The sequence below is a fragment of the Centruroides vittatus genome, unplaced genomic scaffold (assembly GCF_030686945.1).
Source record: "Centruroides vittatus isolate TY-2023 unplaced genomic scaffold, ASM3068694v2 contig_355, whole genome shotgun sequence".
Taxonomy (NCBI): domain Eukaryota; kingdom Metazoa; phylum Arthropoda; class Arachnida; order Scorpiones; family Buthidae; genus Centruroides; species Centruroides vittatus.
In genome coordinates this window covers 2,265,621-2,289,336 of record NW_027122178.1, presented here as the reverse complement: position 1 = coordinate 2,289,336, position 23,716 = coordinate 2,265,621, and the positions used below count along the sequence as shown (strand labels likewise).

Sequence of the window (23,716 nt, the reverse complement as noted above, 5' to 3'; positions counted from 1 at the left end):
TACATTACATTACATTACATTATTTCATTTATAAAATAATGTACTATCATAAGACATTCCTTGAAAAGTTTTCGCCTGCATTAGTATGAGAGAATGTTGCCCGAACCCAACAGGTACGATCCCACGTTTGCATTGGAAATTGAAAGGTGGCAACGATAAACACAACACACACATCACAAGTATATCCCTTTAATTGGTAATGGTTTGCGTGGAAATTTTCATTCGCCCTGTACAGAAATGAATTTTACTGAATACCTGAATAACAATATATATATTTAGAATTTATGAAGCAATACTAAATATATAGAATACATTTTAATATTTCATGAATATATTGAAATATTTCAAATATTTCAATTACTGAATACCTTATAAATAGTTGAACGTTAATGAGTAATAAATTATTAATTAATTACTCTCATTAAAAATTCATTTGTAATTGTCTCTCATTTGTATCAATAGTTACAAATTTATCTTATCGTAAGAATTATTTTGAATTTCTTTTCATTTACTTATAAAAAGAAATTGTAAAGATAAATTTGTATTGACAAAAATGTCGATATTGCTGTTTCTCATCAATTATTATGATTTATTTCACGTAATTTAATGCCGTATAACGTATAATTATATTTTTAAAAAATTGTTATAAATTATACTGATAAAGTCTGAAATATTTTTAGATTTCCTACTATTTCATTTCACTTTGTGTAAAATTATAAAATCGAATAAGATCACACCCCATTTTAACGCATCTTGATATTTTGCAATTGCAAAACTACTTTTATAGCGTGTCGCCATAGTCAGGTTTGAATATGTCACTAAATCGAAGATGGCGCTAAACTGAATTATCCAAAACAGCGAGATATTTTACGTAATAATGAGGTTTACGAAAATTTGGGTTCAGGTTTGAAATCACGCGGTCTGTTCAAGCGTAATACCAATGGCGCTTGTAATACAAAATCATACATTCAGCAATTCATTAATAATAAAAGATTATCTAATATTTATGGGAAAAACCCGTTTTCTCTTTACCGGGGTAGCACTACATCGAAACTTGAATATAAAAGAAGTTAATTTGTTTATAATATAAATGCATTTTTCGTAGAGGCATTTGAAACATTTTAGATTTAAATTCCTGTAAAAGAATTTAATTAACTATTATAAAATGGAAAAAATTGAAGATAAACTAGGAATTAAATATAAAAATGTTAATTATAAATTAGCTTAAATTGCTTAAAATTACAAAACTTAATAGGAAAATTTCCACTTTTTCTTTAAACTAGAAAATGTAAAAATAAAATTTTAAAGACACAAGAATCAATAAAATTCAAGTATTTCAGTTGAAAAAATCATGATATTTTAATAAAAAATAAATAAAACTTTTCGATCTAATTTCAAATTTGTTTTCGTTGTTCTGTTTTACTTGTTTAAGATCAACAGAGAATTCGGAAAGTTTCTATTGATCTAAGAATAAAAAAATAAAAAATAAAAATTTGGAGGAAAACGTAGATTAAAGAATGCATTATTATAAATTAGTATTAACGACGAGAGATTGTTAAAAATATATTATTTTTAAAAAGAAAATCGTTCATTTTAACCCCTAAAAAACAACAATTTACTAAAGTACTTCAATAGCACTATTGTTAAAAGCAACACTACAGTTTTATTGGAATAGCTATAAAATAAAACACAATTTCGATTGTGTTACGTAATAATTGCAGGCAACGACCTAGATTTGCTGGCAATGGAATCAGAGACTGTCATTTTATTAGGTAGTTATACAGAGATAATGGCATTGATCTATACAGCTAATTATTTGTATGGGATGATATTAAGATTAAATTGATAAAGCAGTGCAACACATGAGCGATCTGCCAGGTGGTGGATGCCTTTCATCGGGATTATCAGTCGGAAACTAGCTCCGTTTAAGTATTAGACATATAAAGAAAATCACCAAGTTATAGTTTTAAGTGTCTCTAGTTGTAATTATCGTAAAATTAACATAACACCAAGAATAATTCATTTTTTGTTAATTATTATGATTATAAGAACAAAAATATATTGTATCAAAAAATTTTAATTAAATTTGCAAGGTGTCGCATGTATAAATCTCTGAATGATATTATGCTAATACTCTGTTTTGTTATTATACTATATTATGAGATGTGTAATAAAACCAGAATAGCATGGTACCAAATATTTTTTCTGTTTAGGCAGGTTCCGTTTTGGACATGTTTTATTGAATAATTATTCACCAATACTTTGCTCAGATTTGACATTAGATTTTATGGATTTAGTCGTCTATTATCTTAGCATATTCATATACATGTATTAAGACCGAAAGGAAACTTTTTGGAAGGAGAAGGAAGGACAGCTTAAACCATTATTTACTTTACTTCGATTATAAACGATCTTCTGAATTTTAATCAGATAAATTAGAAGTTATTATCGTTCATTTTTCTTTCATTTTAATGTCCTTGATTCAATAAAAATATAACGTAATGGTGAAATAAAATATACAATACGGTATACACAGTATAAAGCTTAGTTGTCAGATATGTTGCCTTTGTGAATAAAAATGTAAAATACGTGTTTTCTCCAGAAAAATAAACAAACTACAAAAAAAAGTTAGCAACACACAACTAAGATATAAATCTCTCTCTCACAACTAAGGTATAAATAATGCATAAATTATTATTGCTTTTATATATATAAATTGACCAATCAAATGCATTTATCACCCTCTCAGATTAGAAAATATTCTCGGAGAGTGTTTTCTCAAAGAAACACTCGTGAAACCAATTTTTAAATCAGTTCCGCCCTTCTTGATTTTCTCTCACAGATGTATCTTCTGTGATTTACTTCTTTTATTGAAGAAGCTTGATGTAAGTTATCTGCCTTGATTTTTTCTGCCAGAATCTCTCTTTCCTCCCTTCTATCTCAATCATTTCTTATTCGAGTTGTGTGTGCTGACCGACTAAAATTCGGAACCCACCACGTGTGATAGAAGAATTTGGTCGTTTGTGTCGTGAAGATGCTTAAAAGATGCCGACGTATCATTCTAGTCCTACGTGTAAATGGAGTTATAGCGTTGTTTTTTATATCCGTCGGCACTCTAACAAACAACTCAAAGCCGGGCTCGATATCGATTATAACACCCGACCTTGACACTGTATTAATTTCTTTTCACATTTAAAGGTATATGTCCAAACAAACTATTGCTTTAAAAATTAATACAGTTAATACGTAAAAGTTTCATGTAAACAGTCAATAAAATAAACCGGCCCCTTTTAATTAATTCAATGGCAATTTTATTTTATTCAGTTAATCATTATAAAAATTAAATTTCTGGCTTATTCAAAAACAATCGAACCGTCAATGACGGCTATCTCTAAACAGCGGCCATTATTTCAGAAACATTTTCTCTCATATTTTAAATAAAGGTGAATATAAAATAATTTCTAAACGACGGTCATTTTTTATGTTCCCGTCAGTAACCTTTGTTTAGAGGTTTGACAGTATTTGATTATTTATAAAAATTGCTAAAAATGATATCTCAGTCATTCAGTGCACAAATTACAACGCTACGTTTCACTCAAAAACTGCTGAATTAATTAATGAATTGCTTGAGAAAAGTAACTATTGGGCACCCTATCTATTAATTAATATGAAACAATGATTAGCTCAATCGGATAATAAGTGAGGATTAACATCAATTTTCTAGGATTTTTCGCAAAATTAAGCAAGGAATCTCCAGATATTAAAAACATAGGTATGAGATGGACATTTGTTAGGTTTTATTGCATAGTAAAGGAGCAGAAAATAAGTTAGTTTATATAAAAATAATAAATCAATCACCTAAATAATTAATGAAATTAACTCTTCTAACACATACCGTTGAATGGATCTTTAGAATTTAGTGTTATTATTTTTTTAGCCGTGAAATTGGCGCTAAATCGGGTATGGTGTTAAATTGAAGAATCTCAACACAGACAAAATTCATTCATAAATATTGGTATTTAGAACGCTATATCAGGGTTTAACTGTAATTATAATCAATTTTTTAACAATATTAAAAATAGTTAATCCTACACTCAGTTTATCGTTCATAATTTATTTTAAAATGTTATTAATGTTATTAATACGTAAAATAAATTTATCTATCTAATTTAATTAGATAAGTTCATTCCATGCATTAATTATTTATATAATTTCTAACAGATAATATATTATTTTTATTCCTGTTAAATTTTCTATGTTTTAAGGAAGTAAGCATGATTAATTTTTAAACTTTAATTTCTTTTATTTATATGAATATGGATGATTACAATTTCGAGCTGATATTCATTATATAAACTTGATACTGTCTGGAAATTTTTATATTTTAAAATAATCAAGAAAATTCCTGTATAATAAACGGATTTATTAAACGGTAATAATATAAATTAATTACTTCAGACGCCGAAAATCGATAATAGAAAATACAATAATTAAGACAAGAAAAATTTTTCTAATGGTATGTTTGCGTGCAGACAAATCTATATAGAACAATTTAGGTTAGAATTTTAATTGTGTAATATTTTGGATTAATAGAAGTGAAAGTACTAATATGCAATTTTAAGGTATCTGCATTAATATTGTTTTTTCCTCAGTCCTTGTAGAAACCATTCATCTCATATCCAATTCTTCTAATGAAGCTGTGTCGAGATTTTCTGATCCTGCTTCTACCCAGTAATACTTAGTACTTAGCACTATACTCCTGCTTTTGATGTTATTCTATATGTAATTTGTAAAGATTTTTCTGTATCTAAGCGTTGCGCGTCAACATATTTTTCCTTTCACTTTCTCTCTCTATTTATACCCTTCCATTTAGTTATACTTGTGAGTGTAATCTCTCTACTATTCACACGTATGTAACCTGTCTAGAATTCATCATGAGTGTAATCTCTCTATTGTTACTACTACTACTACACCTATGAATGCAACTTTTCTACAGTTACTTTACAAATAAGTGCAATTTCTTTACTATTACTACGCTTATGAGTGCTACTACAACCAACTGCTCCTACTATTATTACTACTAATACTACAATCTTCCCTGTTTTTACATTAATAAATTTTATTTTATTGATGCAGTTTTGGCGCGAATATCTTGTATTTAAAATCTATACTACTTTGAAATTGATTTATACCCAAATACTTTATTTAAGATGCCATAATTGTATCGATATTTATTTTAGTATAACAATGAATAAAGAGGAAGGTCACGATCATTAGTGAAAGGAGAGTGGTCGTTACGCAGATGGAATGTTAATAAATCAAGGAATTTGATAAATCTTTCAGATTTTACAGAAAAAATTTATACAATAATTATTAAAAATACAGGAATGCTGTAAGATAATGATCAACTCACATCTTCAGAAGCATCATCTCAGAATATTTATTATTATTATTATTTATTATATTTTTATATTCATTATTATTATTATAAGATGAGAAATATTATTTCAAATATTTTTCATTTAAGGTTTTATTATACAACCTTTTTTTATTTCTCTCTTGCATTATATAACTGTCTGTCTCAATATATCACAATATGACGTTACCTAAGACAATAGTAGACCTATCAGCAGACAAGATAGAGAAAAATATGAGATGGAAAGGCGCCAAACATCCGTGATGTTGACCTCCAAAAATCTACGATAAATATCATTTCAGCTATTCCTAAAGTTCAATGGCGCCTTTTCTCTGACCTATTTCATTAGTGGATTTTCTACCAAGAACGTATATCGATTCATTTAAATTTTCTCTATTCAAATAACTAAGATAAGTATTAAAATATATAAAGTATTATTAAAATATATATATAATTATTTAGTAAATAATTAATTAATCGTATTGCTAAATTCGATATTATAGCGTTACGAAACAATGTGAATAATTGTGGCGGTTCATTGTATAGAATGGAACAATATTTTTAAGCACTGCTATCTTCATTTCAATAAAAATTTGATTAGAAGTATGGAACTATTTGACATTAAGTGCCTAGATACTGAATAATTTAAAACTTTCTTACAAAATAAACATGCTATGGGATCAAATTTTGTGAGAAAGTTTTAAGTTGTATAGTATGTAAGCTCACAATGCTGCATTGCCTTATACCATCAACCCTTTGTTCGATTCAAGTCTCCATACACAGATGACGAGTTTATTTTATAGTCACTTAAGTCATAGAATGTGAGCTATAAGAGTGATATTTAATTGAATTCACATACTGTATAAATGCATGTTAACACGTTTGATGTTAAGCTCACGCACACTTTCAGGTGGTATGTGTTTTGTATGGCGAGTTTTGGCTCGCCCTTTACAATGCATTAATTGGAGTGATCTTGTGTGTGTTTAAATGTTTATCTGGCACTATAATAATACAGTTAAAAACTATTTATTAATCCACCTCTAGAGAAAAATCTGTTGCAGCTTCATTATATAATTTAAAAATGACTTTTTTTATGGCCTTTTTATATATGAAAAAGTAATGTTATTGCCTGAAATTTTTTAGCATTTACATTTGTTTAATAGTAGTTGTTTTGTGCTTTTTTCTTTATTTATAAAATAAAACGATGTAGGAATTTATTATATGAAATTTTTCGGGCTCTTTTATAACGTAATAAATGCAAGAAACAGAATAAAAATGTATGTAAAATACTGTATATAACGACGAAAATATTTTAAATACGAGAAATAAATAATAATCAGGTTTTAAATGAATAAAAAAGTTAAAATTTATGTAGTTTTTGTTATATAATATGACTGATAAAAATATGTTTGTGTTTTATAAGAATAGACTATAAAAATATACTTTACTGTAATTTGCTTTTCAGCTAAAAGATATAAAGAAATATTTTTAAAAATTTTTATTTCGTAAAAATGCTTTAAAATATTTTTATTTAATTCCATATACTTGTAAAAATATTTTAATAATAATAATAATACGTAAATGATTTCACGAGTTCCCGACTTTACTACCAAATGCAATATACAAAATGAGATAAAAGTCTAGAACACTCTTTTATCGAGCATTGTTGACAAAATTGACTTCTCACGAGCCAAGGTAGTAATTGAGTGGGATCTTCTACCTTTTGGTAAGAGTGGTTTTCGCGGCTGCAATCTTGAATGCTGCTCATAATTTTCCAACGGGAAGGAGATCATGTCATATTTTAATTGATTAAGCATGGAATCTCCCCAGAAAAAAATGGACACATCAGTTTTGCCTCAATTGTGAGCGGCATTCAAGATGGCGGCCACAAACGCCACCCTTACCAAAACGTAGAAGATCCCACCCAATTACTATATTTACTATCTTCGCACACGGGAAGTCGATTTTCCCAACATCGCACGAGGAAAATGAGTGTTATAGACTTTGCTTCACCCTGTATATAGTCTATATCTAATTCAATTTTCAAATATTATTTTTATGTATAGATGGCAATTAAAATTGTAATACATTGGCCGTCAAAGGTTAAGCGCAAATCGTAAAAATGGCTATTTTCGAAACTACTTCAACAAATGTATAAAACTTTCATAGGGTTATACATACCTACATTGCATACATTTGGAAAAATGAGTGAATGTTAACAGAAAGAATAAAAGATGAATACAAGTAACAATAAATGTGAATACAAAAAAAAAAGTTTTAATACAAATTTCAGGTCAATGTGGAATGGGTTCTCCTCTAGCATCAAAGCAAGCTTGACAGCATTGACTCATACCTTCAATAAGAAATTGCAAAAACTTGAGAAGGCAGCGATTGCCATTCACGCAAAAGAATGGTTTGGAGATCACCGAGGGTTTGTGAAGGAGTTATGACAGCTGAAACACGTCTCTCTAGAGATTCCAGTAGATATTCTATGGGCCAGAGCTTTGGAGAATACGCAGGCAAATCCATTCGTTCTATTTCTTCTTCATAAAACTATTGGTCGACTAGTTTTGCTATATGTGGACGAGCATTATCGTCCATTAAAATGAAATCATGTCCGAATGCACCAGCTTAAGGTTTCGACTTAGTTGTCCAATATCTCTTTCCGATACCTGTAAGAAGTAATGATACCCTCATCAAGCACTGGAGGTCGGTGCGTCCACCTAATGAAAATTCAGCCCAGGCAGTCTTTCCACTATTAGTGGTAGTAGAAAGACAGTCTGGTTTTGTGGTTTTTTAACGGGATTCAACCTCCCTCCAAATCAATATACGCCTGCTGTCAGATTCCAGGATGAAACTAAACTTGTCTGTGAGCAGAACATGAGCTCATTGTTCTCGAGTCCAGCCTACATGTTCCTGACACCATTTCAAGCAAGTCTGTCTATGTCTGGAGGTTAAAAGGCACACATACTGTGAATCGACCGGGTAAAGTCCAGTCTAGTGAAATCTTTTGGTAACAGTTGGTATAGATACATGCCTTCCTATAGATAAAACAAGGGTAGTACGCAGAGATGACGCGGATGCTCTACTGCGTTTCTTTAGGCGTATAGAACGATTATTCCGAGATGTTGTCACTCGTGGACGACCTGAATCAGATCTTCTCACAATCGTTCTTGTTGTTTGGAATTGTCTCCAAAGTTTTGAACTAACAGAATGATGGACGTTAAAGAATATATCCACTTCAATTATTGATCTCCAATCTTCCAGCAGCGCTCCACCTTTCTAAATCCTGTAAACGTCTCCTATGGGACATGATTATGTACTGGTTGCACCGTAATTGTTCTTTAATGTATACAATATCCTTTCAGCAAAATAGCGCTCTCTGGAAAGATGCCTTATTTTTCCAGTGTTCTTCATTTGCATATTTACGTACATTTTGCATAATTGTAAGGGGTAAATGTTAGTTTTCATACTAAGTTATACCTACACACACATTTTTATTAAGCTTTTATAATATTTAGGCTTTTATTTAGCTTCTTGTGTTCTGTGCTTAACTTTTGACCAGCAGTGTATAATAATTTATGTTTTGTATGTTTAAATAGATTCACTTTCTCACCTATAGTCTTTTCAGTTTTCAGTAGTTAAGATCAAGATGTCACTTCCACGCTAACAGTCTGATAAGACGTATTAGCGTGGGAATTCATTAAACATCTCGTGATTTTTGCGATCAGTTGATCGCAAAAATCACGAGATGTTTAATGAATTCCCATTCGAATCACGCATATGCAATTTAAAAAATCTTAAATTGCAATATTGTTTTGTGTAAAGAAGTTGCTGCACTAAGCAAGGAAATAATGAAAACTCTTGTTTTAGCAATGTTTAATTTCTTCGTCTTCCTGAATCAATTACGATTAAACAAATTTTCATAATCTCAAGTTTTAGAGAGCCGGATAGGCAAGCGGTTAGGATTAGCGAACCACTCTGGGACCCGGAATCGAATATGCAGTCGAAAATTTATAGGAATTTTTCAACAAGAGCTTCATTCGGATATGTCGGGTACAGTTTCTCACTACGCGACCGCTCTATTGGGAGCCTGGCCGAACCCCTGGGCTTGTGAGCACTAAGAAGATATTTTAAATTATACTCATTATAGCCGTATGGTGAGGGAAAAAATCCGAAATATGCAGGACAGACCGTTTCCCAAAAAATTCTTGAGTTGCTTGCCCCGTTCCGATTCCGGATTTCCCAGAGAAATAGGTTGTCTTGATCGCTTCGGCCATTCGGCCGTCAGTAATGCTCCGCAAAAAGATTTTCTTAATGAGGAAAACTCCAGAATTTGACAGTTTATTATTAAGGTTGATTGTGTGGTTATAAGCGCGATCTCCAGCAAATGGCAGAAAAAATGTAATGCTTTTTACCGCCAGAAAATGGAAAATCCTTTACGAAAAATTCGAAAACTAGCAATTAGAATCAAACGATTTTTTGCGATAGAATCTTATTTAATTCTTCTATTAATGTGCAGTTCAAAATTTTGTAAATCGAATTCGTTAATTTTTTACGAATTTTTAATATTGCTGAAAATTTATTAAATACCAGTATTAACAAATTCGATTTACAAAATTTTGAACTGCACATTAATAGAAGAATTAAATAAGATTCTATCGCAATAAACCGTTTGATTCTATCTTCTTTCGTTTCCGAATTTCTGGAAAATGATTTTTCTATAGAAAAGGGCATTTAATTTATACCGGTATCTGTTAGAGATCACAAGCATAACTAAAGAGATTTAAACAAGAAAGATATAGAAATGTTTTACAAATCTTACAATGAAACGAATGACAACTATTCTTTGACACTCGTTTAGTGCTGTCACAAGTGATAAATCACGAACATGAAAACTGTAGCGAGAACAGTAACTTTTAAGATATTTATTGCTTAAAAACATTGTTAATATTGACGAAACAAGAAAATGTTACTGAATCTCGATGTCTGCGATAATTTCATTTTAAAATGTTTAAAATAATAAAAGATTTGATGCTGCAACGTTAGTGCAAGATTCAGAAATGAGTAATGTTCACAAAAAAGGCACAATTAATACAAATATAATTTTAAAATAAATATGTTCTATTCTCTTAAAATGAAATAAAATTGCAAAAAATACTCGCAGTCATTTTAAAAAAACGATAAGTGTTCTACGATTACTACAAATAAATTTGATTCATAATGGCAATTATAGATACAGAGGTAAAAAATGTTAGTGTTTTCATCACAAAAACTTTTCTAATGGATATAAATGATTTGGATTAAATCTAATACGTTCATTTTTTATACTTAAAGCATTCTCTCGTTAATTTAAGTAATACATTTGAGTTTTCATAATGCCAAGTTACAAGGCATTATGAAAGGCAAGGTATTATAAAATTCTCAGAACTTAAATATGATATTTATATTTATTATTTGTATTGTTTATAATATTTATATTCATATTTAATAGTATTTAATATAACCTTTCACTGTTTTATTTAAGATCGTTTAAATTACACCTTAATACTGCAGAACATTCTTTTGCTAACGAGTGCTGCAAGAAATTTGCTTTCTTCGTGTCCGATGGCGATTTTGGTTCAGTTTCGGTTTTAAAACATTTTCAATTAATTTACTGTAAATCTTATCTAGTAGCATTTCTTGTAATTCAATGATTACTGTAATTTGCATTTAAAAGGCACTAACTACTAGGATTCTAGGATTTTTAATGTATAGTAATAAGTTTTCGAACTCCTCAATTTTAATTCTACATCTTAACCCTTTAGCACATTTTTCTCATATTATAGGCTTACTTATTAATTAAAATTATAGAACATTTCAAATTATCTTTATTGAACGTCTTTACATGTACTCTTCCACATCTTTCTATCTATCGAATTTCTATTTCTGTTTTCCATTTTCTCTTGTTTCTTTTGAACCCATCTTATAACTTCTGAAAAACTTTATCGAAAATCTTATTTTTGCCTATAGAAAACATCCTTCCGGTAGATTACTTTTTACTTAGAGTTGTAGAAACTGGCTGATAACCTACATGTTACATCATTTCAGTTGACTTCGAATATGCTCATTATGCAAAATGATTCTGACGTTTAGTATATATCTAACAATAATTTGTTTTTTGGATATATTTTAATAAAAGTTTAGAAAACGTGCAGTGAAATATGGACTATTTTTCATATTTTATGGAAACATTTTAAACATTTACTTTGAATTCGTTATTTCATTATTTATCTTGAATCTCTTCCTTTAACTCTGATATGGATAAGTGCAAATAATACTCTACCATTTTCAATTCACTCACCAGTGGCCAAGTGGATAAAACCAGTGAACAATTAGTCATTAGTTCCCGCCTCACTAACGGTCTGATCGCGAGAAGTTTTCGGGTTTTCTTCACTTGTCTAACACCTGAAAAATGGGAGTTTCCAATAGAAACAAGAAAATCTCCCCTGTTAGTTTGAATATTACAAATCTTGTCTGACAAGCTTGTCAAACTTAGAAGAAACAGCTTTCGTTTAATTATTTTACTGGAAGCAAATAGAAAAGTACACCGATCAATCTTCTCTGATATAAAAGATGACAGAACTAATGGAGAGATAAAAGAAGGATATATCTACAGATTGAAAAAATATCTGATCAGATATAAGTAAAATATAATGTGATATCGGTGATAATGCGGGATGTGATAGAGAAGTTTTGTTTTAAGATAGTAGACAATTATAGAAAAAATGCTGAGTTTCTGATAACATTTTTCAGATGCTAAAAACAGAATAAAAATTCAATGGCGAGAATACAATATGAACGACTATCAATTAACATAAGCTGGAAAATATAGTAATTAAAGAGTACAATACGATTACTTGTCAAAATAAAGAATGTGGATCTATAAATCTCTAAGCAAAAATAAAAATGGGATCTCTAAATGTCTGAAATAAAGATAGAGCAGAACAAGAATATTGTTAAAACTATCATTAAGTATGATTTCAGGAGATGTAGTTAATGCTGCAAGAAAGAGTATAAATAAAGAATTTTCGATGATACTCAGCTGGAAAAATTGAAGCAAATTAAGAAGGAAGAACAGCATAAAAAAAGAAACTGGAATTGGAAGTGAAGGCAAAGGAAGTGGTAGAAAGGAAGTGAGCAAGATTAAATAGAAGCTTCATATTTATGAAGTGAGACTAAATAAGAACGTGAATTTTGTATTATAATAACGTTAGAGGAGCTATAAAGTCGGGTAAAATCGAAAAAATCTATTAGAAAATAGTAAATTCTAATTGCAAGAAAGATTGTGTAACGTTAGAAACTATTTATAAATATTTCTGTTCACTATATTAAATAATATATATCTATATACTATATTAATAATATATAAATATATATTATTCAATATAATAAACAGAAATATATATGAGAAAGTCTTATAACAGAATGGAAAAAATAATTAAAAGAAGAAAGAAGTTAATGCTTAAGTCAAGGTATATTTTTGAAACAAAATTTTAAAAGAATTTACGCACTTTCTTATATTTTAATGTAAAATTTATACACAAATATATAAATAAACACCTTTGTGACTCTTTTCAATTCATTCTATAATGTTTCAATATTGATTTCCTACAAGTAAGTGAATATTAAAGACAAAAATCGTAAATGCGCGTTATAAATGTCATTTTAATTTACTTACATGTTTGTATTTATACAAATTAATTTTCAAATATTTTAAAGTATAATTGAAAATACGGTTGTTTTCGTATTCTAATACCTACCTCTATAACAATTAATTGGAGTAGGTAATGCATACTTGGGTGATTTGCCAAAGAGGTTACCTCTATGAAGGATTTTCTATGGGAAACTGATCCCTGTATAGTGTTAGACATGTTAAGAAAACCCTAAAAACCAGCCCGTTGGTCAGGCGTAAACCCGTAACCAACTAATGTTCAGTGATTTTATTTACGCGGCACCTTTGTGGGTAACAATCAGCTGGAGTAAGCACATTACTGTACTTCTAATTTCTACTACTATTCTTATCACGATGGTCGGATGACCGACTGGTTAAAATGGCACCCTATCCGGGGTCGATTCCCGACGGATCAAAAGTCTCAGAAATTTTTGTGTGTGATCAGTCCAAATACGTCGGGTTCAGTCCTTCATAACCTGACCACCCCATTGTGGGCGAATCTATATTGTCTACTTGGACCTTGTTTACAAATAGCATATATATTAAACAAGACAATATAAAGAAAAAAATATTAAGGACATAGAAGTAAAAAGAATTAATACGTAATATAATGGGCTTGCTAAAAGAGAAAGGCCTCTTAGTGCCCACAGGGAGAATTATCTTAAGTAGCACACTCAGAAGACATAACACAATTTAATTCTAAGAGTTTTTGCAAGTATAAAATTATAAGTTCATATATAGCTAATACAGTAGAGAGTCGTTAATCGGAACCCAGGTAATCGGAATCACCGGTAATCGGAACGATTTTCAGTTGGACTGTGTCGTGCTGAATCGAACGTTTTTGATACTAGATTTACTTCTAAAGTATAATTTTCATGTTTTTATATTCTTCAATATATTTACTTTGTTTGTACAAAATGAAGAAATAATTTTTAACGATACGATAGCCTCGATTATTATTATAAAAATTTTCGTTAGGCTTAAAACCGACGAAAATTCAACACGAAGCGACACGCATCGGAGAAAAATTTGAACATCGAACAGGTTAATATATTTTTTCGTACATAACCGGTAATCGGAACAAATCACTAATCTGAACAACCCCAGTCCCCAATTGATTCCGATTAACGACTCTCTACTGTATTGATAATGATTTCTTATGATCCATATTGTTTTTTCTCTCCATTATTCCTTACCACGGAACCATCTATCTGTTACGACCAGAGCCTTGTTGCATAAAAATCACAAGCTATAAGACTTATACTTGTGGCTGGTAGCAAGTACTGTACATTACTTGCAGCTTGTTACCGATTATAAGAAACTTTACTCAATGAAAATTGTCTATGACTAGTAGCTTTGTAATCAGTCTAAATTAATGATCATTAATTTAGACTGATTATTAAGACTGATTAGGAAAAGCCACTAATTCATCTCTGAGATTTTCTCTGATAATCACAAATATCTTCAAATAATTACTTTATTCGAATGTAACATTAAATGAACTTATACAACATTGAAATTTAACATTAATTGATTGATTCATGGGATAAGACAACGGAACACACGAGAGATCTACCAATAGGGGACATTTCAGAACTCTTTTATTAGAAAAACTGACCCTTATTTAAATGTCAGATACGTGAAAAAAAGCCCGAAAATAAACCCACGACTAGTGTTTAGTGGTTTATCCACTCAGCCACGGATAAATTCAAGAATAAAACTGGAGTTTATTGCCATAAAACTTTTTAAATTTTATCATCAAATATAACAAATAGCGTATTTAAAATGATACAAATTAATTTTTAATAAATTAATACAGATTTAAATGAGCTACATGAAAAATCAATTTATAAAATTCTACCGAATTAATTACCGATTAAATGACTAATTATACAATATCGAAAACATAATTCCAGATTTTGTAATGATTATATTTCTGATAATCACAGTTTATTTGATAAGAATTCTCTGGGGCCATTTATGGATTTCCAAAAGTAAACATGTCGATGTTAAGTCTAAGAATAGAAGAATATAGAATATCAATAAACTATTAAATTGAATTTTATTCTATCTTAATTGCCTAAAGGATTTTTAATAATAATAAAAAGTTATATCACTAATTTGCATTAAAACTTAATACAATTAACATGAATTCGTTGCGTTACAATTAGCACAATTTCATTAAATTTATCACAAAATAACGTTAAAACTTTTGAAAAAATTAAATTAAATTAAATTAATCTGAAAACTAAAAAGGCTGTTTATTTTATTTATTATTTTTTTTTGCAAAAATATTTTTATCTGGAGCCGCCGATTTCTTTTATTTTTATCGAATAGTTTCATTGCATCAACAACTTTAAAGAAACTTTTTTATTTTCATTACTAAGCTCGATTTCGCCATATTCGTGCATTCACATGGAATCGAAACTAAAACAGTCAAACTCCTGTATAACATAAAATGTCCGTTATTTAAATATTATTTTGCATGCAAAAAGATTATTTTGTTCTGGAATTGTCCTGAGAATATGGCCGCTGTTTAGAGACCGAAGTTAAATACAGTTAACCTGTAAACAACGGTCAGTGTCGGGGGTAAAAACAGGTTGTTGATCCAAAGTGGCCGTTGTTTGGAGGTGATTTTGTATGCATTTTTCTTAAAAGCTTCTGAATAAATGGCCGTTGTTTAGAGGTGGCTGTTACTGAAGGTTCGACTGTACAGTCGAACCTTCAATAACTGAAATTTAGACATACAATTATAAATCAAATCTGTAGTTCTTCTCCATACATCATTAAATCATTCATTTCATTAATTAATTATATAAAAATAAATCTAGTTTAAAACTCTATAATACACAATTTTCTTTTCTGTAAGTAAAAGTTTTACTGAATTGGTTTTTTTTAAAAAAATTATAAAGATAATTATTTCTTTCAACAAAGTATGACGTGTTAATAAATATTCGGAAAATAAATGAAGTTAAAGATAATTCTGTAGTGATACTCCACGTCAAGAATCATTAATAAACTGTCATTTATCAAAGTAAAATTCTACTGAGTAACTTTATAATTTAATTAAAAATAGATTCAACTTTTAATGCAGGAGAAAAATATATAAATATAGCAATTTAAATAAAATTCAAGTTATTTTAATCATAATAAATATGTAAATCAGTAAAACAATTATTTTTACTGCTAAAATTTATAAGAACATTTAAAGTTATAATTTCATTTTTAACCATGTTACAATTTTAAAAAATTAGAATTTTTAAAAATCTTTCATTGAATTTTTCTATATTTAAAAATAAAATATATTACGTCCCGTGTGGGAATGGAATTGATGGAACGAGGCAATGTAACACATGGGATATTCGACTAGTCGGAGGAGTTTCTGACCCCAATTTATGTGTTAGACACGTGAAGAAAACCCAGAGAACAGCAAACGGCTAGTACGTAGATGAGGCGTGAACCCACGACTACCAAAGATTCAGTGGTTTCATCCACTCGGCCTCTGTGTAATATCTAATAAATTATCTTTGTAAATAAAATATTTAAGAACGTTAACATTACCGCTGTGATTATAAAAAAGAAAATCAAAAATTTATTATTATAGAGTACACTCGAGGGTCTATGAACTTCGGATTTAATAGAGGAAAAATTCTAAACGATTTTTTAAAATCGTGAATAGAGCATGGAAAAGATAGGATTAATAAGTCGATGAGTCAATGAATCAGTAAATAAAAATTACTTAATGTGTATTATAATATTTTATTTATACATAATTATACTTAGTTATACATTATAATAACTTTTGACACAGTTTCTGCATTGTAAGTTCATTATTAATATATACTTTTATAATAACATATATTTAATTAACGAATTGTTGACAATAGCAAACACTCTCTTCCCCTAATTTGTCCCCTAAATCGAGGGTTTATTGCATTTCAAACTAGCTTTTATACGATTTTTATGTATATCAAGCTAATAAATATCATCGAATTGCAATTTCATTATAAAATTAAAAGTTCTTAAACTCATAGATATTACAGACGACGTAAAAACTTTACTTTTGTAAGTCATATTATCATATTATTATGCATTTTAATTTAACAAGTGTTTATCCATGTGTACATTTATTAAATTTAAATCGAATTAAATGAATTTTAAATTGATCTTTGTTCGTAAAACGCTCTTAGAACTCCAGAATTGATTTTTATTCTTGCTCTTGAGAATGACTTGCAAAATGCCTTTTAAAGTGGACAACCGATGTTTATTCTTGCAAAGTACTCGTGGAAATACACAAAATCTATCTTTACTCTCGCAAAATTAACTGCTAACTTCGAAATTACAAAACCTAGCTTAAAATTATTGATTAATAAGCAAAAAGCTTTTGAATTTTAATTTGCAAACTTTGGTACAAAAATAAAAAACTTCAAACTAAATATCATTTACTAATTTCTAACTTATAAATAACACTAGTGTATATTAAAAGAATTCGAAAATTCTGTACATAAATTTAAATTTTAAAAGAAACTGTAAGTAATATCGACATCAAGTATCATCCATCACCGAATTTCTTTACTAGAAATAGGACCATTTATATTCTTTGACCGTAAAATCTAAGAAAATAAGATTGGATGGCATCTTTACTTCAAAGAAAATTAAGTGAAGAAATTACAATCAATCTAAGTGATCTACTTAGCTGTAAACTAGACTCATTCTTTCACACAATATCATTAAGAGATTGATTTCTTCGCATCAGTGGCCGTGTGGGTAAGACTACAGAACATCGGCAGTTAGTCGCGGGTTCGTTCCTCACCAACGGGGGATTTTTCACTTGTCTAACCTATATATCAATTAGTTTCAGTGCCTCCTTGGCAGGCTGCCCATATGTTGAATTGCCTTATGCCACCAATCCGTTCTTGAATTAATTTCTCTCCATTCACTAATATAAATGATTATGAAAGCAATAAAATTGCCTTCTATTCCAGAAATAATAAATAGCAATTCTTTTTCTGATAAAATTTCATTAAAAATAATAATAAATTAATTTAATAAATAAATAATTCTAAGCTAATAATCCGGCAACGAGACGTGTAAAGATTGAGTGACAAATCCCCATTGAACAATTAGAAATTTGAGAGATATTTATACTTTATACAAATAATGTATGCTTAATTGAATGATAAGATAGCAAAGTATAAGTGAGTACTTGTCAGGGGATTAGATAAGCTTTATCTCATCCTTTTAGTATAATTTGGTTATAAAGTAATTAAGAATTCGATGAAAATTATTTAAATTGTATTCTTATAAATTTACAACACAGTAAAATGGAATCTGAATAAAGTGTAAACTTGCCTAAATAGAAAAATACTTTGGTGTAGTACGCTTCTAGTTTTACAGGGAGGCCCTAAGTCAGCTTTCCACTGTAAATACTTACTTGCTGTCTTCCATAAAATATTTTATTATATTATTTAATCATGTTTCTACCAATTTTTTAAAATAAAAACTTAGTCTATGATTCTTATTTTGACTGGTTTAACTGGAACTTGCAATCCAAAACTGGCTTTTGGGCCATGCTGTATGCTTAATTTTCTTTTTCTTTTCTTATTTATAGTTAGGATTTATTTAATTTTTTCACTTTAATAATCTAAAATAAAATGAAAATTATCCAATATATTATATCATAAAGCATATTTACGTCCTTTTTATCGTATAATAAAATAAAGATGATTTCAACATTTAATGTTAGCATTATCATGTAAAATAAATCTTTGGTTGTGTAATTTTAATACTTTTAAGACATTTTCCATCGAAAATGAAGAAAATTTAAGTTTAAAAACATCTTCAAATTGCAGTTTTTACATGGAAAAATCAGTTTCGTATCATGTTTAGGACGTAAAAAAATGCATAAAACCGCATATTTTGTTTCGGAGCTTCATAAATTCTTAAAATTGAAAAAATAACCAAAAGTAATATATTTAATGCATTATTCTTTAAAGAAATTATTTTGTTTAAGCTTAAATATGCCACATCCTGTAGCATATTATACAAATTAAATGTAGTATTAAAGACTAATTTATAGATTAATCGAACATAATTCGACGTATTACTAAAAATGTTTTTATTTATTTATTTATTTTTAATTTGAAAATCGCATTCCCTTCATCATCTGCACTTTTTCGCATCACCTGCAGCAATTCGCGTATCTTACTCGAACAGAATTATTCGCTGAATATTGGAAACAATACAAAATTATAGTGATTATGTATAAAAAAGAAATTCAAAAAAGTAATTCTGAAGTTTCTCAATTACGTTTTTAGAAATCTGATGTTATTTTTTAAAATTATCGATATTTTTGTGTAAAATTATATTTTCCAACTCAATTACGAACGTTCTTTCTTGTATATTTTTACAAATTTTGAATTAGTTTTAAGAAATTTTTTCTCTAATTATAAATCATTAATTAAAGTATTAAACTGCAATTTACTTTGAAAGTTAATTAATTTTTAGTTTCTTATTGTGATTACTGGACTTAATCATTTTTCAATTTAAGAAGTAATTAATTTATACTGTGCCCAATGTGTCTAAACTAATTAGTTTAAGCACATTGAGCATAGCATAAGATTAAGGCAGTCTGGGCTATTCAAGTTTCTATTTTTAGTATTTACAGTCTATTACTATTATAGGAACAGTTTTTACAGTTTACTATTATAGGAAGCAATAAAACAGAAGGAATTGAATTCTTCTGCTTTGATTGTTACTCTCTTTAATTAACAAAGACTACAAAAACAAGTTTTTCTGAACAATTATTTTTCGAAAGATAGATCTGACATCAGAAGTTTCAATAATATCTATTCTAATTCAACAATTTCTGATAAAGAAATGAATAAAACCTCGATTTTCAGTTGATGGAATGCAACAATCTGATATTAATATTGTGTAAAACAATTGGGTACAAGTCATTCACGTCTTTTAAACAGAAGTTCGGATATAAAAGAGCCGATTAATATAAGTTTTGGTAGAGAATTTTAAAGCACATAAACCTCAAATGGTATAGTAAAATATCCTGTATTCTATTTAACTACAAATAAAAACAATTGGTTGGAATTGGATGAACATTTGAAGGAGCGAAAGGTTAAGAGCCAAGTGTGATAAGTGTGCTAGGAGAGAGCTGAAGATGGAAGAAGCGAAAAAAAATATGGAGACGGAAAAGTGTCTAGAGAAATTTGATAAATGAATGAGTCTATATGTGTAAGTCCTTTTGCCTGCCGTGTACCCCTTCTGGGAAATTAGCTGGAAGATATGTATGTATGTATACATCTATGTAAAAACAATAGTATGAAGTGCAAAGAGAATTTTTAAATATAGGATCAAATAATAGAACCGTAAAGTAATATAAAGCTATGACAATTATTCTTAAATCTCTCATCATATATTAGAAAAAAATAGTTTTAAAAGTATTTCCCATTAAAACTATTTTTTCTAATACATAACAGAGTCTCGAGTTCAAGTCTAGAGTGCTTTAGTTCCGAAATATTCATGTACCAACACAAAATGTTTGATGGTATTCCGCGATATGAAGTATTTAGTGAATGACTACGATTTTGTACCATGTGACATCCTCAACACGAGTAATATGGGGTTATTTCTCTCAAAATAGATACAATATTTAATTTACACTATTTACACTTGAACTACTTGATAGGGTTCTATCCGGAAAGTTCACATACTGTCTGATACATATACTGTACCAATCTTTCAGTAAAATTCAATTGAGTACAACATTGTTTGAAACAATATGTAATATTTTTAAATTATAATTTAAAAAAATAAGATTTGAGCGACTTAAATGAAATAAAACCAAATTAAAAACAATAATATCCGATAAAAAGATAATACATACATAGCACAATAATATGCTAATACGATGGTTTGCAGGAGTGAAGCGTAGGCTCAATATTGAGGGCATGTATAAAATAATAATTACATATAATAAATCTAGCTTATGTCACGATTTGGATAGAGCATTTCATTTTATAAAACTATGAATATTTATGGAGTTGGAGAGCATGACTCCTGTAATTATGTGATTGTGCGTGTAAAAAGCAACGTAATTACAGCAATTTAATGAATGTTAGACAATATACAATTACGTGAATCGACAACGAAATACCATGTCTTTAGCAAAGTAATTAAAACGATTCAGTTAAATTTTTTCTTTCTATGAAGAGTGTATAAAACAGCCTATTTGTATATAATAAATCAATATTTGTTTTTTTTTCACCGCTACAAATAACCTCTTCTATAAAAGGAACTTGATTTCAGAAAAAAATTCTTAACCACGTTACACCTTCTATTCACACCTTAATTTACGTTACACTTTTTTGTTTTCTTTTAAATACATCATGCGATACGTTTAGAAAATTCAAAAGAAAAGATAAAAATGAATTGAAATAAAGTATTTTTTCAAACGAGTGGAATTTAAATAAAGTTAAATGTGATGTAATTTAATAACCGATGATAAAATAAATACTAAAAAAGTAAATTTGTTTAAATAAAAGGTAAAAGCTTAATTCTTCTCGCTGAATTATAATGTTTTTTTATGTGGAAAGAAGGAAATTTAGCGCAGTAAATAACTGAATTAGCAAATAAATATATAACAAATACTGTTTAATTTAATTGTAGAAAAAAGTGAAGCTACCAACAATAAAATATACCGAAGATTATCATAATTAAGTTAACTTTTAATAAATTAATTACAGAAATAAATGTTTTAACGTAACAAAACTTTCTAATATTTTATTTACAAATGGAATTAACTGCAACAAACCTATCGCAGTTTAAAGTAAATATAAAAATAATGTTGGATAGCTACGTTGTGTTTCTAAGAACATGATCAAGAAATCATTACCTTTCGTCACACTTTGAAAATAGAGTCCATCAGTGGCCGAGTGGATAAAATCACTGAATACTGTTCTTGAACACTGGCCGTGCTTCACTAACGGATTGAGCATGTGAGGATTTCTGGGTTTTCTTCAAGTATTCATAGCTTCATGGGGCTCAGGCAAATTTGAATTTGGGGCCCCATATTCATTGTTGACTTCAGAGATTTTTCTTCGAGGGAAATTTTTGGCGGAAATATTTTCTTGTTAAAGATCGGATTGAGACCCCCTGTTGATGGGATGCCCAGCCCCATTTTGCCCATAGAATAACGCGCCATTGGCTCCTACTTAGATATTATAGGTGTTATAAATGTGGAAAAAAAAAATCAAACTCTACGTGGCCAGATCATTAGCCAGGCACAAATCCACGATCGACCAGTGTTTAGTTGTTTCATTTTTTGCCGTATAGCCATACTTTCCCTCTGTTAAATAGCCGAAAGTAAAACGGATCGCAGCTTCAAAAAATTTGAAACCCTTGTACTAATCAATTCATCAAAGAATTTTATGTTGTTATTTAGGTCTAAGGATAAGTAATTAAATATTATTATTTAAATTAAAGAATTTTTCTCAATTGTCGAACTCAATATTCTGCATCAATTATATGAATGAATAAAAAATAATTAATTAATCAATTAATTTGAAAGCTTAAAAGAGCTGTAATTTCTTGTGATATTTTTAAGAGGAAACTTCCTAGAGAGACTAATTAATTATAGATTATTCCTAATTGTTTTACATTGATGAAAAATATGACGACAAGTCATTTATCATAATTTACATAAAACTGAACTTTTTTATTCTTAAGAAAAAAAATTAATACATTAAATGAAAAATAGATAAGTGTGATACGTAAAGCATTAAATATAGCTGTTACTAACCCGAAGATAACAGCGTTGTATCTTATATACAACCGAGTGACAGTGTCACCAACACATGACCATCCTTCACTAATTTTCACGCTTGGTTCGTCCTAAATGAAAGGAAACTTCATATTCTTTCTCATCTTTCGGGCTTCACCTTTGAGAAAATTTGAGAACGGAAATGACGACAGTTGATAAAAGTAGAGAATTTATGTCAAAGAGACGGCGATTGAATGGAAAATCTATTCATAGTTCACTTAATTATAATTTTCAACAATATCCTGTGTGTTCTTAAATTCATTCTTCTACATTTTCCAATAGATCTTTTTGATCTTTGTCATTACGTTTCTCTTTTATTTAATTTTGTTTCCATTTACTATTTCCTAAGGTTATTATATTCATTAATCCTACATCTGAAATGTAAGACATTAATATATAAAATATGAGTAATTACCTTTAACGTAGCTATTTTTAATAGAATTAAATTACATTAGAACCTCAACATAACGCACTCTCACTTAAAAGTGCTTTAGAAAGAAATGTTCATAGTTATGGAGTTCTGAGCTCTATTTAAGCAAGAAATCTTTTGTTTAAAATGAGAGCAACCCCTTCTTTCTGTTCTTCGTCCCCCATTTTCAGAAACACAATAGCCTTTTCTAACTCAGAATAATTAATTGTTCTGAATCCTTCTATACGATCACGACTCTATTTTCTTTCCATCTTTCTAAATGGAGCAACTTTAAATTTATTTTTATATTTTAAATCAAAAACACGCGATAATTCTATTATT

General features: G+C 28.9%; 1 protein-coding gene across 2 annotated transcripts in view; it reads right to left on the bottom strand.

Moving 5' to 3' along the window:
- Window positions 1–23,716, bottom strand: part of LOC136974734 (prolactin-releasing peptide receptor-like) — a 54,557-nt gene that overhangs the window by 3,247 nt on the left and 27,594 nt on the right. The window contains exon 1 of one of the 2 annotated variants that reach the window (XM_067269681.1): window positions 5,607–5,906. The exons of the other annotated variant lie outside the window; for it this stretch is intronic. The gene's annotated coding sequence lies outside the window, so the exon portion shown is untranslated. Of the gene's footprint in view, window positions 1–5,606; window positions 5,907–23,716 lie in introns of those variants that run through there. 2 annotated transcript variants of the gene reach the window in all.